Source organism: Pantherophis guttatus, chromosome 1 (genome assembly GCF_059756535.1).
Source record: "Pantherophis guttatus breed Tessera chromosome 1, ASM5975653v1, whole genome shotgun sequence".
In the NCBI taxonomy this organism is placed as follows: Eukaryota; Metazoa; Chordata; class Lepidosauria; order Squamata; family Colubridae; genus Pantherophis; species Pantherophis guttatus.
Window position 1 is genome coordinate 254793816 of NC_142063.1, and position 15916 is coordinate 254809731.

Sequence of the window (15916 nt, forward strand, 5' to 3'; positions counted from 1 at the left end):
ACTTAAATTAAATCCACAATTTAAATAAGGTAACTTAATTTGAGCCCAAGCCCTGTTGAAAAAAAATAAAAATAAAACTAAACAACACATGGTTAGTATCATTTGATTCCGCAACACTTTGTCAAACGGGCACAGTCCCAGAGTTAAGTATGCTTAATTTGTAAAAGCACTGCAACCAATAGCCATAAATCTAGATTCAAAGGATATTGTGCTATAATACAGCAATGAATACACTGTGCATGAAGTCTCTTACATAAATGCCTAGAGGAAAAGACACTAGCTCTAATCAAGTCAGACTGTTCTATAAAGGCCTATATACACTGTGTTAACAAACTGTTTTTTTTTAAAAAAAAACTTATTCATTTTAGTGTCTAGAGTTCCTCTTTGTAATCCTTTCCACGCCTTGCTAAACAATATATCAATTTCAGATGGCCCATTAAATTCGTTATGTGGAAATTATTGGTGCTTTTTAGAATTAGAATTATAAACACACATATATTCCTCAATGGGTAACATGACAAGAAAAATTGAGAATGCTGTTGATTTCACTTTACATACCCCATTAATAACACCCAGCATCTTTGACGGTAATATATGGTAAGATTACTTCTTCCAAACTGGGCTCGCTTCCTTGGGCACAAAGACAAATGGCCAGTTTAGATAATGATGTTTGTATTCCCAGCAACACTGCCTGTCACAAACTGGATTTGAGGAGTCACTGAGACTGGAAGATGTGCATACAAATGTTTTAATTTGATGATTTCAGATCCCAACAAAGTCATGCAAAAGAGCCCCAAGAAGCCACAATAGGCTGGTCACGGGAATTATTTTAAATATATTTTTTTATGCTGCTCTTTCATCAGTCCCCAGGAAGATTAAGACCACTTCACAGGTTTATCAGGGAGGCCTCACTTCATGACCCCTAAGAATTTGAGGAGTGGTACACTCCAACAATCCTCTGCCTACTCACTTAATGAATTTATTCAGATTCCCCCTAACCAATTTACTCAGACTGAAGAAATTACTTGGATAAGCAGCGAAATGTTTCAAACTAACAAGAAAATAAGTCCAGTTGCCATAACTCAACTTTGAGACAATTCTACCTGGAATGAACTGAGAATCTTCATCAACATACTTTAGGTATACTTGCTTAAAACCTTTCAAATCTAGGATCTGATTTTAACGACATCTTGCAAAAATAGATCCTTGCCGTCCCTGCTCTTTAAAATAAACCTTTCAAAGAATTATTTTAATTCTACCAATCTGTTTCCCTTGTTTTTTCTCTCCCCTGCCCTAAAAGCAACCATCTGATGGGCTCCAAACTACCCACAAAACTCCCAGCTTTCTCTCACTTGGCTCATTTTCCAAAGTATTGGTGGTGGTAGAGAAGGAGAAGGACGCCAGTGCTTTGCCAAGAAAATTTTCAAAGTAAATAAAAGCTAGTGGTTTTCTCCCACTCACCTACACAATCTGTTTGCTGTAAACTCCACAGAAGGCCTTAAACCTAGAGTAATCTGGCTGCTGGGAGTACGGAGGGAGTGCACAGACTTTGGAATTTATGTTTTACAACTAACCTTTAAAGGAGTGAAGTTATGGGAAAGAGCAGCAAGAATCCTCTTTTAGAAAATCACTTTGCCGTCCAGAATGCTAAATTAGTGCTTTGGGGAATAGAAAATAAAAGCAAAGTCTTGCAATGAGGTGGAGAAAATCTGGTCATTCAGGAAGAGCATCAGTTTACTAGACTTGGCTTCATAGGAAGAACATTGCAAGAGAGAAGCACATGGATCAGGGGTGAAATTCAGCCGATTCTATCCGGCTTGGGCGAATCGCTAGCGCTGGTGGTGGGAGGCTCCGCCCATACGCCTGGACATCATCACGTCCTGTTTTTGACCCTCCATGCATGCGTAGAAGGCTCTGCACATGCGTGGAGGAGCCGCGCACACTCACATTTGCAAATCGGTAGCAAAGATAAGTGAATTTCACCCCTGACATGGATGGATTGGTTCCTGCAAAAACAGGGTGCAGAGAAGAAATTTAGAGAAGCCTTAATTACAGGTTATGGCATGGTTTAGAGTTTTATAATGTGACTGGCATGCAAATTTATAGTTAGTCAAGTACATTCTGCTGCAATGCTCTTAAGATAGAAAGGTTCTCGGTCACAGAGAAGTCCCAAGTTTCTGAAAACAAATGTTTTCACAATCAGTTTGACATAACTTTGCTTCTACAATTTAGCATCTTTTTTCACAATCATCTCTATTCAGAAGGAAAAATAGTTTTTTCCTCCTCCCATAACCAGAGCATTACGTGAAACCTTTTGTTTCTTGCATGGTATTGATTTTATTTTACATTCATAGAATTGCAAGGCTGGAAATAAAAATTATTACAGAAACCATCAGTCTTTTTTTAAAAGTGATATTGACTATACACTGTGGTCAAATAATCAGACTCCCATCTTGCAATCATGATTTTGTGGCATAACAAAAAGATTACACAGCTGGGTTTTTTTTTTCCCCATATAATGAAAAAAGAACCAGTTAAGCATTTCCCTAAAAAATATGCAATTCCTTTGTAGTATTCAGATGCATGTAACCTCAGTCTTCATACTTCTGCATTTCTGGTAGGTTGACGTCTTTTATTTAAAAGATACCCCACAATGTTGGTCTTTTATATCTAGTTTTTAAAGAACAATGAAATGTATATGCAGGTAGTCCTTGCTTAATGACAGCCAGGACAGGAATTCCAATTACTAAGCAATGTGGTCATAAAGTGCAAAATCACATGACCACAACACTTAGCAACAGCAATCCTCTCCCAGTCCTCATTGCCATCATTAAGTGACCATCATGGGTCATTAAGTGAGGACCACACGTGACTACAGGACATGACTTCCTGTCGGCTTCCAACTGTGCTCAACCACACACATGTAACTGGTTTAGTGAGTTTATTAATGTTTATTAATTGCTTGGTGAAACAATTCCCTTCACCAAGACTCATAACTGTTCCAATTAAGTCTAGCCACAGCGGGCTAAGATTAATCCACAAAGCAATTGAAAGTTGCTCACACAAAGAACTCCACCAAACAAAGTTAAATCCACACACAAGAGAGCTCATGAGGCAAGAAAATTCCAGAGTCTGCAAGGCTTAATTAATTCCAAAAACGGTCTCCATCCAGAGTGAAGCAGGAAACACAATAACCAAAATCACGCAGATAGAAAAAAACACGTAGCTAGAAAACAAACACATTGTTCCTAGCTACGCCTCCCTCTGTCTGCTGTGATCAATAGTCAGCTTTCCAGTGCAGGCCATCAAGACGGGCGGGGCCTTCTCCTCTCAAGTAGTCTGGCTGACCTCTGTTGCTCCTGCCTTTTCTCTACTCTACGTGTTTTCAGATCAGATGCAGAAGGCAGTTCCTCCTCCTCTTCGCTGGCCATCTGCCACTTCAAGCTTTTCCCAGCTGAAGCCTCCTCCAATTCTTTTTCGGCCAGCTGTTCAGAGCCATTAATCAACTCAGTTCCTGACGTGGCAGGAGTGGGCTCATCCTCCCCTGAGCTGACTTCTGAGGTGGAATCTGGGGAGTCATTCAAGGGAGACATCCCACGATCAAGCATAATCAAGTGAAGCCTTTTAGAAGGTCCAGCAAGTCAGGGGGAGGAGATGCAATGACATTACATGAATGCAGCTAGGTGGGAAGAGTGCTCTCTTCCTACTCTCTGGAATGTAAAAGCAAGAGAGGAAGAGAAGCAGTTTCAGTCTTGCAAGATTCTGTTAAGGTAACCTTATAATATGAATAGTGTTAATAACCATGGTCTTGATTTCCTAGTCTCTGAACTATCTCAATGTTGCAAGTCTAAAAGTGCTCCCCTCCATGCCCTTACTTTTCAGAGAACTAGGGAGAATCGATTCTGAGGTGCTTATTCAAATTACATTTCCTGTGTTGGGCTCAGATTTCTCTTATTTTATTTTATTTTATTTTATTTTATTTTATTTTATTTTATTTTATTTTATTTTATTTTATTTTATTTTATTTTATTTTATTTTATTTTATTTTATTTTTATGATTCATATTTCTATGCCGCCCACTCTCCAAGGACTCTGGGCGGCTTACACCAAAGACAGTATACTAAATAGCATATTGCCCCCAACAATCTGGGTCCTCATTTTACCCACCTCGGAAGGATGGAAGGCTGAGTCAACCTTGAGCCGGTGAGATTTGATCTGCTGAACTAGTAGTCAGCTGAAGTAGCTGCAGTACTGCACTCTAACCACTGCGCCACCTCGGCTTTATCAGACCATTACCAAGGTTGCGGCTCTTCCTAATTTCTGTCTTGGTTATTCTTACAGCCCATTACAAAAAGAAAGCCCATAGTATACTGTGGAATTCTCCGCCATTAGGTGTGGGTAAATGGTTTATCAATGATGTCTAATCTTAATGTTGCTATTAAATTCTTAAATCTCAGAAGGCATGCCTAAAGGATTTGATGTTGTGGAACCCAGCTGGAAGAGGAGATCAGTCTCTTGTTCATGCTGGTAAGAATCTAATTAGCCTAATCTACAGAATGCTGGACTGGATGGACTAGGTTCAATCTTACATTCTGATAATAGCAACCTATGTAAGGAATGTAATGCCACAGCATCTTCTGACAATAAAATGATGCAGCAACGTTGCTGAAGGTTTGGGCCCTTGAATGAAAGAAAGACTGAATCAGAGGTGATATTCAGATGGTCTGCGGGTGGCTGTGTGAGGTTCCTGCTTATTGCAGGGGCCATTTTGGGTCAAGTGCAGCTGCTTTTACATTGTGTGTGAGTCAGTTGTGTTGTGTTGTGTGTGTAAAGTGTGAAAGTTGGTTTTTGAGCTTTCTGTGGCTGTGTGAGGTTCCTGTTTGTTGCAGGGACTATTTTGAGTCAAGTGCAGCTGCTTTTACATTGTGTGTGAGTCAGTTGTGTTGTGTTGTGTTGTGTGTGTAAAGTGTGAAAGTTGGTTTTTGGTACCTCTTATTGTTTTGTGTACTTTGTTTATTATTTTTATTATTTATTATAATTGGCCATGCTCACCCGGTCACCTGACCACCAAGCCACGCCCACCAATTAAGCCATGCCCACAGAACCGGTAGGGGAAATTTTTAGATTTCACTCCGGCACACATGTGAGCAAAGCACATACGCAGAAGGCCAGGCACATGTGCAGAAGGCACACATGTGCGAGAAGCGAGCGAGTGCACACGTGGCGAACGGATGGTAAGAATATGTGAAACCCACTGCTGGACTGAATGGATTCTATAGCTGTTCTTTTGAGTCTTAACATGATTATCATGTGCATGGGACAGCAAACAGGATGAGTCATTTGCAGCAGTATTAAATAACCCAAAGCCATTTTGGAATTAAAGACAAAAAAGTACTGCTGGTGTTCCCAAGATGGATGAAAAATCTTGATTAAAAAAAATAACAGGACCTTTGCCCTTGAATACAGTCACTTCTACCAGTTCTAAGTGTTCTATTAAGCAACCAAGTATACTGAGTTCCTAGTGAACGTGTGGCTATGTACACTGAATAATACATGCATTTATAAAATTGGATTATTTTTTTTTAAAAAAGAATCTGTTGTAGTACAAAAGTGGTGACTTGATAGCCAGTTACCCAGAACAGGAATATGTTCCTGAGAGAAATATGGTTTAAGAAATGACAGGAGTGTTTGTGAAGTTCTTAAGTAAATGTAATCTAGCAAAGGCAGGACAGACTATAGCAAATGGGATGCCAGCATGAGAGACTTGCCTGTATAAAATCAAAGAGATATTTTCTTTAGGGAATTAAGAACAGATGTAAAAAGATCTGATAATAAAATGAATGTGACTGAAACTGGCTTAAATGAACATTCAGATAAAGTTATCTGATATAGCTATAGGCCTCAAGACATTTGACAAATGAGAGTTAGCTTGCATTGTAAAATTAAAAAGATGCCCGGAAGGGATACAGAAAAGTGTTATTGGTAAAAACATAAAAAAGTAGAGAAAAGAGGTTTTTTTTAAAAAAAGAAGCTGTGCATTTCTATATAGCAATCAAGCAATAGTTGACTCTTATCTATAACCAGCTATAGAATTTTCCTTCGGGGAGGCCCAGCTATGTTAATATAAAGACAAATTGAAACAGATTTAAAGGAGAGAAAGAGAGAGATTACATTATTTTTATACAAATAAAGAACAGAATACAACTAATAAATTTTTATGAAGACTTATGCTTAGGTTTATCAAACACATTCTTTATTTTCATCTTATTTGAGGTACACATAACAGTAACATTATTATTACATTACTGAGCTTTTTATTACTGTATATACCTCACTGACTTGGAAGCTGCCTAGAAATATATATATATATATATTTTGGGAAAAAAAGTGTAGGAGGCCTTTAAATGTAAAAATATCAACTTTGTTCCTCTTGAACTATCATCATAGTGACATAGAAAATTGGAAATCAGAGAGTCACAGGAAGCCTGTGGTATTCAGAGCAACTAAATACGGAAACACTGAGGTCCAGACTCCAGAAACATAAGGAGCCAAAGATCAAAACAGCCAAGATAGCAGCCATGATTAATCTTGCCACTTTTCCAATGCACATAAAAAGAAGCAGATCTTCAATGCCCAGTCACAGCAGCCATCTTCAATTTTTTTGACCCATCACAAACAGAAGGGCTGACAAAAACTGAAAGGAGTCCAAAGCTGCTGAGGGCCTATCAATAGGCAATTACCAGTGTTCTATCGATAGGAAATTACCAGTTTTATGGCATCTAAAACAAAAATAACTACAGAGTATGCTCTTCTTCTTTTTATACTGTCCCTTTCAGGACTCGAGATGTAATCAAATAGTCAGGTTTTAACAGTTTTCCAAAAGGCCAATTGGGTTGAGGCTACTGTAATCTTGTACGGTATGACCCAGAGGGCAGACAGTGTCCCAAATAAAATGCACACTTCCTGGGTCCCACAGAATTATCTAATAGATGGAACCTGGAGCTTGTGCTTCCAGTCAGATCTGATAGGACCTCCATCAAGGCTAAAATCCAAGATGAATTGAATCCAAATGATTTTTATCATCCAGATGCCTAGAATTTCTCATAGAAACCTTATAAATGAATCTCTGTCCCATCTCTATTTCCCCAGAAGAGACCTGTCACAAAGAATCAGGAAGATGATATTGAGAAAATAGGCAAGAATTACAAGCAAAGAGGACTGAACTATTCAGCTTAAGTCATTGTACAAGATAATACGAGTCCTACCTGGTTCATAGGGATAGAAATGTGTGTGTGTGTGTGTGTGTGTGTGTGTGTGTGTGTGTGTGTAGTGGGGGCAAGATAAAGCACAATCAGTTTTGGGAGATTTTTTTTCTAGTAGAGTCCTATTCTTCCTGTGAAGTCAGTTTCCTGATCTGGTCTGTATACAAACTGTTCACTCAAAACAGGTCTGATGGACAACTATCTGGCCATGCAATAAGAATGGAGAAGTAATGCCAGTTTACAGGCACAAGGTATTAATAGCAACTCTACCTTGTGCTTGATCAGTTTCATTCAATCAGTTTAATTACTTTTCCGCCTCAATTGCATCATCAGGGAATCGTCCTGCCGCCCTGTTTAGGGTGACTCGCTCCCTGTTCCATCCGGGAGTGTGGGAGGATCCCTTGGAAGGCAGGGCGGAGGATTTTGGACAATACCTGTATGACAAAATCGCTCAGATCCGGGGGGATTTGGACTCTGACTGGGTAGATCAGGGCAGAGTGACGAGGAATAGTCTTGAGAATGTTATCTGGGAGGAGTTTGACGCTGTGAATCCCGATGATGTGGACAGGATTTTGGGGAGACTTAGTGCGGCCACATGTTTACTGGACCCGTGTCCCTCCTGGTTGGTACTGGCTTCCCAGGAGGTTACACGAGGCTGGCTCCAGGGTGTTATCAACGCTTCGCTGAGTGAGGGCCACTTCCCCGCTGCCTTGAAAGAGGCGGTGGTGAGGCCTCTCCTCAAGAAGCCATCCCTGGATCCGGCAATATTGGCCAACTACCGTCCTGTCTCCAACCTTCGCTTCATGGTGAAGGTTGTGGAGAGTGTGGTCGCGCGACAGTTCCCACAATTCCTGGAGGAAACATCTTATCTAGATCCGTTCCAGTCAGGTTTCAGGTCTGGGCACAGCACGGAAATGGCATTGGTCGCATTGGTTGATGATCTCTGGAGGGCTCGGGACAGGGGTTGCTCCTCTGTTCTGGTCCTGTTAGACCTCTCAGCGGCTTTTGATACCATCGACCATGGTATCATGCTGCACCGGCTGGAAGAGTTGGGGGTGGGAGGCACCGTGTTGCGGTGGTTCTCCTCCTTTCTCTCCGACCGGTCGCAGTTTGTGTTGGCAGGGGGGTAGAGGTCGACCTCGAGGCCTCTCATCTGTGGAGTGCCATAGGGATCGGTCCTCTCGCCCCTTCTGTTCAACATTTATGTAAAGCCGCTGGGCAAGATCATCCGTGGCTTCGGGGTGAGATACCACCAGTACGCTGATGACACCCAGCTGTACATCTCCACCCCAGGCCACCCCAATGATGCCCTTGAAGTGATGTCCCAGTGCCTGGAGGCTGTGCGGATCTGGATGGGGAGGAACAGGCTCAAGCTCAACCCTTCCAAGACTGAGTGGCTGTGGCTCCCGGCATCCCGATATAGTCAGTTGACTCCATCACTGACTATTGGGGGCAAGTCTTTGGCCCCCACAGAAAGGGCTTGCAATCTGGGAGTCTTCCTGGATATGCAGTCCTTGGAGGAACATCTGACAGCTGTAACCAGGGGGACCTTTTGTCAGGTTCGCCTGATTCGCCAGTTGCGGCCCTTTCTTAATCGGGATTCCCTGTGCACAGTCACTCATGCCCTCGTCACCTCTCGCCTTGACTACTGCAACGCTCTCTACATGGGGCTCCCCTTGAAGAGCACCCGGAGGCTCCAACTGGTCCAGAATGCAGCAGCACGGGTAGTGATAGGAGCAGCATGGCGCTCCCATGTAACACCACTCCTGTGCGAGCTGCACTGGCTCCCAGTGGTCTTCCAGGTGTGCTTCAAGGGGCTGGTTATCACCTTTAAAGCGCTCCATGGCATCGGGCCTAGCTATCTTCGAGACCGCCTGCTGCTACCGATGACCTCCCATCGTCCCGTGCACTCCGGGTGCCATCAGCCAATCAATGTAGGCTGGTGACCCCCAGGGGGAGGGCCTTCTCTGTGGGGGCACCTACCCTCTGGAATCAGTTGCCCCCAGAGATAAGGAGAATCCAAGACCTTAGTGCCTTCCGCCGTGCCCTTAAAACCCACTTTTTCCAGCAAGCCGGGCTGGCTTAAGAAGAAATTTTAAATGTTTTAATTGGTTTGTATTTTTAATTTTGGGCCAAATTTATATATATTTTAATTGTTTTTTAATATTTGTATTTTATGTTTTTTAATTCTGGCTGTACACCGCCCTAAGTCCTCAGGGAGAAGGGCGGTATATAAATTTAAAATAAAATAAAATAAATAAATAAATTCCTTGTCATCCTCCAATGGTGTTCTAGAAATCTCTTCCCTTGTTTCATTGTCCTAAGCATCTCCATAAACTGAATGAGCACCAGAATTTGTGTGTGTGTGTGAGAGAGACAGAGAGGGGGGAGGGAGAGGGAGAGGGAGAGAGAGAAAGAGAGAGGGAGGGAGAGCTGCATAGGGTCATTCTGATCTGAAGCCCTAGCCACCCATATTTCACATGTATTACAATTATTATACACATGGTTCTGTTCAATTAAACAATACCATCTAAATCTTGAAAATAAATAAAAACAAAGAAATAAATCATTCTTTTTCTCACGGTAAAGTTTAATAGATATAAAAAGTGGAAGTTTGAGTCCCTTGCTTGTTCTCTTTCCAACTACATACTTACCGGATATTCTAAAAATAGCTCCTATTATCTACCTGTATTGAGAATCTAATAATAAAGATTGTTGAATATGTATAGACATTCAATAATACTCGTAAAGGAACTCTGGAGCCTTTTTCAAAATCATTAATAGTCTAAATTTTGTTGTATCTACTCAATGACATCAGCTTTCATTTGTCTTGAAAAACACTTGAAAGTTCCTTACTTTCTCAGTGATGTTTTATGCAGAAATCAAGATACCAAGAGCAGTTCAGGTGGCTCTGATATGGGCCTGCAAACAATTTATTCACCAGTTGTACTGAATGTCTATAGGTTAGGGGAACTAGGATCAGCAAATCCTTGCACACACATCAACTTATTTAGATTAATTGGATATCTCATAGTGTGAAAAAAGAATAAGGGGTTATCTATTTTTAGAAATCAGCGACAGTGAATCCAAGGGATAGGGAAGAAACCAATAGAAAGGAAAGACATAAGATGTCTGACTTAATTGCAGGCTTGAAATCAAATATTTAATTTTGGGTGCATTAGCAATTGATGTTAAATCAGATGTATCTTCCATTTAAGGTCACCTGTTTCATTTGAAAAGTTGCTTGTGACAGTAAGTTCTTTCCTTAACGGCGAGAGAAGAGAAGCGAAAGAATAAAATGTAAAATTAAAATTGATTAAGAATGAAACTCAGAAATCTGTGGCTGAAAGTAAATTGACAATTAATGTTCAAGTGGTTTTGTACTCTGGAGTCACAAATAATAAATCTTATTCATCCTGAATCCAACACTGCATCCTGTTAATTTATAATGAACTTTCTTGTCAATCCAAACACTCATTATAATTGGATCAGGCTTCTTAGATAGGAGTTTCATTGATTGTATGGACTCAAGAATGTCAGTCTTTGAAAAGAAAAATGTCAGCCTGTATGGAAAGATTGCAATATATACTTAAATATATTTCTTGAAAGACACTGCACCCTTCCACCCTCCTCCCCTGGATATAATTAATTGCTTGCACATTCCCAATTAAAACTGCTAATGTTGAATGATTCATAACAAAGGAATAAAGCCAGGAGCATTAAAAAAAACATTCCAGCTTTCTTGAGTTCAGGTATATTTGATTGCGTTACATATTGATTCCTTGTCTCTGATTTAAGGTTTTAAAGCATATATTATTGGATCTATCATCCAATAATATCATCTATCATAATAGATGCCTTCAAATTTTGCTACGTTTTAAAAAGAGGGCTACAGCTGTGTCTCTGGTACAGTAGCCTTCCTGAATCTTTCCTGGTCATAATTATTGGATTACAAGTGTTAGCATCCCCAGGGTTTTATTATGAAAGTACATCTAAATGTTGCAGAAAAATAACATTTATTTTTGATAGTCCTTCATTCAGATACAAGACAAACAAGTCTGTGCATTAAAACAACAACAACAGCCCTAGTATACTTTAAGACTAACAAATATATGACCCCAGAAGATTTCATGAGCACAGTACAGCTATCTGAGCAAAAGCTCTCTTCAGAATGAAACTGTGCACCAGATATAGTAGAGGGGGGGGTCATAATGGTGCTTTCTTTCATCCACAGAAGCAGCAATGCAGACTTTTTTGCTTTGTAACTTTGCAACATATTGAGAAATGTGTAGAAGCCATTGTCAGCAAGCTAGATAAGTGCCATCTAGAAGTTTCAGCAAGAGGGAATGATGCACCTCAAATGTCTATGGAGATTCTCAGTCATCCAGGTCATGGTTGTCCCAAAGGTGCTTTTTCAAGAGGCAACTCGACTTTCTGGTTTTTTTCTTTGAAGAAGTTTCGGTTCTCATCCAAGAAGCTTCTTCAGCTCTGATGGGATGATGGGGAATGGAAGGATTTATACTCGTTGCAGACAGCTGGTCATTTGCATTCTTTTAGAGTTATTGAGGCCACCTGGAGGTTTATCTGTGTCATCAGGGTCACCTGAGTAGTGCAAATGGGTGTGGAGCCTTCTTGGAACTATAAATCCTTCCATTCCCAGTCTGGCAGCACTTTTTCAAAATAATACATTTCATTAAAAGGCTGCAGAAAATTATTTGCCTGCCTCCTGACTGAGTTCCATGCAGCTCTTGCTACTGTGTTTCCCTGAAAATAAGACCAGGTCTTGTATTAATTTTTGCTCCAAAATACACATTAGGGCTTATTTTCCAGTTAGATCTTGTTTTTGGGGAAAGATACTCTAATGTGTCCGTCTGGCTAACGATCTTAACTGGGGCTTATTTTGGGGGGTAAGGCTTATATTATGAGCATCCTGAAAAGTCATGCTAGGGCTTATTTTTTGGTTGGGTCTTATTTTGGGGGAAACATGGTATTTAATAAATTTATTTCTTGCTTCTACTTTGACACAAAGACTCACCGGTGACTTGCTATGGATTACTAAAGAGGAACAAGACTAGAGAAAAACAAGGTAGTGTGTGAGTCAAGGGAACAATACAAAAAAGGCCATAAGTATTTGTGGCCCTTGTTGTGGTATTGTTTTAGCTAAATGAAAGACATGCAAACTGTGCATACCTCAAGGGAATGGCATAAGAGAAAGGGGCTTCAACAATTTGTCTTTGCCTGAGGGAGAAGATTCCTAAAAGTATAGAAATTAGATAAAGGGTAAAGATTATAAAGATAAAAGAGTAAAGATAAATTGAGGGAGATTGAAATCTAAGAAGGGAAACTTAATCCTCTACAGTACATAATAGGCTTATAGAAGCTGTGCATATACAGTAATGCAACTGTTGAATAATGATGTGTATTGTTAAATAACGATGAGTATTCTGTAGTTCTATCAAAAAATACCTATGCTAATCATTTTTTCTGCATCTCCTCCTGTAAAGTTTAGCCTAGGAAGGGCACCTCTTGTACAACAATTATTCAAAATGAGATTATTCCACTACGTCTGGTTCATTAGTGTATATAGCTAGGAACAAAATCCTTCTGCAAGTAGAGATTTCCACAAGAATTTTAACATGTGACTTCCAACCAATTTGTCCTTCAGGTTTCTCCACCCATTACTTAAAACCATAGGAATAGTCCTATGGCTCACAGGAAAAAAAATATGACTGACATACTGGTAACTATATAATAGGAATTAAATTATCAGATCAATTATGCTGATCTCTTGCAGCTACTGTAGATGATTAGAGTCAGAACAACTGGAATTCAGAAAATTTCTGCAAGGTTTCTTTGATTGTATTCTCTAGTCTGCTAGAGTGTTGCAGTTTGAAAATAAACACAAAGTGTTCTGTGTAACATAGCACTGGACAATAGGAAAATAAATGAAAGAATGCATGATCAAATCCACACGTTCGTTGATTTATTTGTTAAATGTATATAACATATTTTCATTTAAGAACTCAAAGTGGCATATGTAGATGTTCCTCTTCTTCATTTTACCCATAAGAACAACTCCCAAAGGTGCGTTTTCAAAGGGCAACTGGACTTTCTTTGTTCTTGAAGATGCTTTGCTTCTCATCCAAGCTGTGTTGGATGAGTTGGATGAGAAGCAAAATGTCTTCAAGAAACAAAGAAATTCTAGTTGCCTTTTGAAAAACCACCTTTGGGACAACCATGACCTGGATGACTGAGAATCTCGATAGACATAAGAACAACTCTGTCAGGTGGGTTGGGACCCAAGGTCAGTCAAGGAATTCCATGGCTGAGGTTGAATTTCCCATTCTTACTGACACCTTAAGCCAGGGGTGTCAAACTCAATCTCATTAAGGGCTGCATCAGGGTTGTGTTTGACCTTGGGGGGCCGAGGTGGGTGTAGCCAGGGTGGGCATGGCCAGCTCAGGGTCATTCGTGTTGGGGGTGCCTCTAGTGGCCCGAGCGCTCTGAGAGCAAAAATGGGCTCCCGAGCTCCATTTTCGGCTGCAATGGCCTCCTGCAACACTCCACCAGTGAAAACGGAGTTGGGAGTGCCACCCGTGGCCCCTGCAAGCTCCATTTTGACTGCAATGGCCTCCTGCAACCCTTTGCCAGCGAAAATGGAGCTCAAGAGGTCCACATGCTGCCCTCACAAGCTTCGTTTTCTCTGGCAGAGGTACTGCAGGCCAGTCTGCTGTTTCCAGGGTGGCCTTGTGGGCCAGATCTAAGCACCCCATGGGCCCCCAGGCCTTGAGTTTGAAACCCCTGCCTTAAGCACTGTACCATACTATCCTTGTGGTTAACTGAATGCCTTCAACCCTTTATTTTTCAGTCCATCTTCTTACTGTGCAAAGGATTGAGCAATGCTATTATTTATTTCGCTGTCTTTATGCAAGATTATCAATTTAGTAATGTCCTCATCTCATTTCAGCAAACGTCTTGGATATGAACTTTGTGTTGTCTACTTAGTGGGCCTCACTCCGTCATACTTTTTCTATGTAAAATTCACGAAACAATTATTTAAATGGCAGCACTCTTTCAGCATCTTGGTGACTGCTTTGTTAGCGACTGGCATTCAGTTATATTCAACTTCACCTACTACAGGGTGTGATTTCAACAGTTTCTCCAGGGCCTGTTTAGACTTTAGATTCAGCTCCATGGAGACAGCTACCATAAGGCACAGGCACCACATAATTCCCACATAGGTTCTCAAAATAACTCTTGAGAATCTGTCCTTTCTTCTGTGTGCAGGTTTAACTCTTGCTTTGGCTAATAGATGTTGAGTGTGTGCTTCAAAGTAAAAATAGCATCACAGCATTTGATAATCCAATCTCCTTTAAGATTAAAAGGGAGGAGGGAGGGAAAGAGAGAGAGAAAGAGACAGAGAGGAGAAAATAAGGCTCTGCTGAATCTTTGAAGTGTTTAGAATGATAGAATGATGTTCCAAAGTCTCTGAAGCTAAACTCTTCTTTTGCCTATTAATTCATTCCCCACCCCCACCCCCATAAGGTTAAAAATGGAAAATAATGAAATGATGCCAACTTTTTATGTACGGGGATGGGGGGAATCATCAAAGTACAATACAAAAGAACAATCTTCCTTAATGCATGTTTATTCCAAGCCAGAAAACCTATGGGCAGTTTTATTTACTTTTGTTGAAAAGAGCTTGATAGCTTCATCTTTTTCTGAAACTTCATTTGTGTGGTGTGAACAGAAGTGTGCATCAGAATAACTATGTTAGCTCCTAAAATCATATCCAGTCTATCACCCTTTTTCCTACAGGGATCAACCATAAGCAGCAACGCTACCTCTTTTACTAGATGCAATATGCAGCTATCCTAACCAATAATTGGTGTTATAGTTAAACTTCATAGCTTTGGTTTCTTGTCCCTTTTCAAAGCTATCCTCCCGATGGTTTGACAGTGTTCTATAAGGTTGATCTCACTGCAAAAACACCTCCATCTTTTTTCTGAAGCTTTTGTAGCTTCAGAAAGCCATTTTATGTGGATGGTGAAAAAGCAGAGCCTCTGAATATGGAATAAAGCAGTGGTGGGATTCAAATAATTTAACAACCGTTCTCTGCTGGGTGGTCATGTGACTCAGGGGTGGGTTCTACTTACCTTTACTATTGGTTCGCAATGGGCTCACTTCGCTCACTCGCACACCGAGCTTCTGTGCATGTGCAGATCGCCTATGTTGACATCCAGGGCGGTGGGAAGAGTCTCTTGCCGGTTTTACTACTGGTTTGTGTGAACTGGTCCGAGCCGGGGGCAACCCACCACTGATGTGACTGGGTGGGCACGGTCAACTTGATTGATCTCATCCTTAGGAAAATTCTTCTTAGTCCAACTCACAATAAAATAGCACAATGAAATAGCACTGTTCCAATATTTAGAATAGAATAGAATAGAATAACAGAGTTGGAAGGGACCTTGGAGGTCTTCTAGTCCAACCCTCTGTTTAGGCAGGAAACCCTACACCACTTTAGACAAATGGTTATCCAATCTCTTCTTAAAAACTCCCAGTGTTGGAGAATTTACAACTTCTGGAGAATTGTGCCACTGATTAATTGTTCTGTCAGAAAATTTGAAGGGCTCCGACAAAAATGAGGGGGGTGG